The sequence below is a fragment of the Schistocerca gregaria genome, unplaced genomic scaffold (assembly GCF_023897955.1).
Source record: "Schistocerca gregaria isolate iqSchGreg1 unplaced genomic scaffold, iqSchGreg1.2 ptg000537l, whole genome shotgun sequence".
NCBI classification, from domain to species: Eukaryota; Metazoa; Arthropoda; class Insecta; order Orthoptera; family Acrididae; genus Schistocerca; species Schistocerca gregaria.
Genome location: NW_026061934.1, coordinates 2,534,351 through 2,538,656, shown reverse-complemented (window position 1 = coordinate 2,538,656; position 4,306 = coordinate 2,534,351). Strand labels below are relative to the sequence as shown.

The window sequence follows — 4,306 nt, the reverse complement described above, 5'->3', positions numbered from 1 at the left end:
TATTATAGCTATAAGTTCCTAAGAAAAGTGTTTACATTTAGGGGTCAGAGGTAGAAGTTAAGAGATCGAACCACTTTTAATTTATGCTGCATGCCGTTCTGAGAAAATCGTTACTCGAAAAAAAAGTGTTCAAAGTTTAGGGAAAACATTTAGTTATATTATTACTTCGATTTGCATGAACTGAGTGTTACATATATATTTTTAATGTCGCTGAAAACGAATCTGGAGTCAGATTTTCAATATTCAAAACAGCTAATCCAATACGGAGGGCAAACGATTATGTTTTGACCAATTTTTACCAAAAATGTATTTTCGTTATTTACGTTTAGTCTGCAATTCAAAGAGTATTTATCAACCCTTCCTCTAGCTCTGATTGTTCCTAGACAGCAACTTCCTGTTCTTCTTGGCAGGAAAAGCCGATCTGTCTAAGGTGGATATGCAGCACTCGGCAGCCTGCACTTGATATTCGCCCGTATTTTCGGTGAGTATGTTTGCATGCATTCTGCAGTATGAATCCTTTTGAGCACGTGCGACACGGGACGAGTTATCGTCAACATCTGTATGGAAACCCTGCAAAACACATTTAAGTGCCTGGTAAAGGGTTCATCGAATCACCTTCACAACTGATAATTAATTGAAACCCTCAGCTGCCGACAGGTGTTGTTGATATACTTCGATGGGGACAGCTGAAAAGTGTGCCCCTACTGGGACTCGAACCCAGAATCTCCTGCTTACAAGGCAGACGCTCAATCCATCTGAGCTATCGAGGGCACAAATGAACAGCACGACTGCAGGAATTTATCCCTCGCACGCTTCCCGTGAGACTCACATCCCCAACCGTCCACAATCCGCATACGTAATGTACTTAATAGGTATTTGTCCATCCACTCATTACTGGCTCACACTAAGGTGACGATTCCCGTAAGAGTTCCGGCAGCCTGTGCGCATTCGCACAGACGAAGGTCAATGGCTGGGAAACGTTTAACCATAGATATGAAGATAGTAACTGTTCTCGAAAGAACAGGCGCCACTGACGACCGTACAGCTCTTCTAGAACACATGATAGACCGGCCGATGTGGCCGAGCGGTTGTAGGCACTTCAGTCGGGAGCCACGCGAACGCTACGGTCGCAGGTTCAAATCCTGCCTCGAGCATGGATGTGTGTGATGTCCTTAGGTTAGTTAGGTTTAAGTCGTTCTAAGTTCTAGGAAACTGATGACCTCAGATCTTAAGTCCCAAAGTGCTCAGAGCCATTTGAACCATCAGTCCGTATGTTTGCACACTACTTACAGTAACTTATGCTAAGGACAACACACACACAACCATGCCCGAAGGAGGACTCGAACCTCCAACGGGGGGAGCCGCGCGAACCGTGACAAGGCGTTGGAGACATGGCGGGTACCCCGCGCGGCTCATGGCAGCCATGACACTGCTTCAAACAACGGGCTGTAGAAACTTTTGTAAAGCACGGATTAAAAAAATAAAAACCTTTCCGTTCCAAGGGTCTAGACAAGTACACCTTTAAAAAATGCAACTACAAAGAAATTGAATTTTCGAACGGGGCAGGGCTTAAAACTTTGAAGAGTTAAATTTCAAGGGCCGTTCTCTTGTATGCAAATAGTTTCACAGTAGAAATTTCTCTAGTTTTATTTATTTATTTATTTTTTGCTGTAGGTAAAGAAGGATAGGATTCTGAGAAGGGGGAAGGGGGGGGGGGGGAGGAATCTCGCCTCTCCCACCTTGGAATTCTCAGTACAGAATTTTTATTCATTACGAGATTCTCAGCCACTTGCAGAAGTGATTTCGCGTGATTCTGCAAAACTTTTCCTTTAGCCAATCATAGCAACTATAGGATTCCGTTCCTGCTGCATGACATGTCTCGGAACTTAAACTGACCAACTCATTTGCATAAAGAGCTAGCTTATCATCCGCTTCTTTACTTGCGTAGACCGTTCATGGTCTGCAAAGAATTTTTTCTTTAATCGTTTTTTTATGTCTTTTATAAACTGCAACACTTTCTAAACTTTCTAAACTTAGCGCCGTTGAAGCATGGTCTTTTACTGAATGAGCAAAAAGCAATGCTGACAGCTGGAGTCCAAGGTTTTTGTTAATCAAGCCGTTTTGTATTCTTGTGGTGATATCTCCGTAGAGTCTTTCATTCCCTAACGCATATTTCTTTATATCTAATTGAGAAGTGAAATACCGGTTTTCATAGACGCAGATTTAAAATATTTTAATATAACGCAATAAATATTTCATTAAAATTTTCATCCCCTTATGCTCGAAGTTCCAAAACCAGAAAAACACGTAGTTTTTAAAAATTGTAACACATTAGCCGAATATGAATTGTCTGATATATTTAGTAATGCTTTCATAATGAACCTTTTTCTGAAACATCTCACACCCTTTAGGGGTTGGGTTTTCAAAAACAGTTAAACACGTATTCTTCTATTTAGAACCGAGGAGTCAAATTCAAATCTTCATCCATTTAATTCTAAAAATGCTTTCATAGTGAAATATTTCATAAAACTTTTCATCCCCTATTTCACTCTATTGGTCAGATAAATTTCCAAAAGCCACGAAACACATTTTTTTAACATCCAACCGAAATGTCAAGTACCTATTTTCATAGATGTAGCTATAAAAAGGCTTCAGTAGTTCTTTAATAATGATTTATTTTCAAAAAACCTTCACTAATTATTTTATCCCCCATTGGAAGAATTTCGGAAAATGCTAAAATCCTGTTTCTTTTTTGTTTTTTGTCTGAGACACCAAATGTCAATTTTCGTAGTTTTGTAGTTATAGCTTCAATAGCGACATAGGGACATATTTAAAAAAAAAAACTTTCAACCCATATTTCACCTCCTTAGGAGTGAAATTTCGAACAATCTCTTCTTAAATGACGCTTTCAGCGTAAGATTTACACCTTCCACAAATTTCAAGTCCGTATACTTTGCAGGTTGGGCTGGAAGGCTATGGGTCAGTGAAACCTGTGCCCCTATTGCACCTTCTTGGAGGTTGTAGTTCCAAAAACAGTGAAACACGTATTTTTCAATAACACAATTTTCATAGATTTTGCTTTAAAAATTCCTTCGCACTGAAATACTTTCATAAAACATTACATCCTATATTCCACCCGTCTTAATGGTTGAATGTATCAAAAACAGGTTTTCATATATTTCATGAAACATTTCATCCTCTATGAAATGTGGTATGGTAGTGACACACCAAAATCACAATAGTAATCCGTTGTAGTTGCTACATATTTTATTACAATCAAAAGCATTACAAAATCACAATCACAATAATAGAGGAGACTGCCTTACAAGGCCAGATCAGTTGGACAAATAATAAATAAATTTCGTTAAGTGGAACGAGACCCTTAAAACTTGAAATTTGAATATGACTAGGTAAAAATACTTAGGTAAAACTTTACTTAAATAGCACAAATGTCCATAAAATTCATAGCAGAACTCTCACTACTTGCAATCAGGGGAGAAACAGATTAAGCGTAAGAATACAGAAATTTAACGTTCGGATAGCCAACTTTCCTAAACAAAACTATATAAAAGTGACTAAAACATTTAAGGGGGTCCTTTAATTTCGACCAAACGGACCTTCAAATTTACTTACTCAGTTGATTAATCAACAATATTCTTAGAAAGATTACAACTAGAACATGACTATATGACAATACCCTTAAAATAAGGTTGCTTCAATATTTCGTGTGAATTGGCGATAGACGCGAGCAGACCAAGGATTCAAATCAATACAAGAGATCCACGAGGCACAGAATGACATAGAAATATACTCAACTTGGCAATGCAATTGAACTTTGGATGCTATAGTTCAGCACCGGAAAGATGGAATCACGCAAAAGTGACAACATAACCCAAGATGTAAAGGAGAGGACATGGCCTTAAATATCTCTCTGCCGCCGTGGTGCTCTGCTCCCTGTATGCTAGCGTCGACCGCTGCCAATTATCTCTAACACAACACACATGATGGGCAGACACTTTTCTGAGACATAAACTACACAACCTTATATGGAGAACAGGTGAGCAATACAACTGGACTGAAACCAATGAGCCTCCGTGAGTTACTTGGCCAGTGCCAGCCATTAAACTTTGATTAATAAGATCGCTAAAAATCATACCGAAGTTAAGATGACAAGACTTATCTCCAGGTTCGGCATATTAGTGGCAGAGACAATGAATTGGCGACGCTCTCAGCCGTATGTTCGCGGCAGAGTCTGGGGAAGGCAAGGGCCACGTGGAGCCGGATCTTGGGGTGAATTTCCTTCTCT

General features: G+C 39.4%; 1 non-coding gene across 1 annotated transcript; it reads right to left on the bottom strand.

Moving 5' to 3' along the window:
• Positions 1–696: 696 nt before the first annotated feature.
• On the bottom strand, positions 697–771 carry Trnat-ugu (transfer RNA threonine (anticodon UGU)). The gene has a single exon. It is a non-coding gene; the product is annotated as a tRNA-Thr (tRNA).
• Positions 772–4,306: the final 3,535 nt, after the last annotated feature.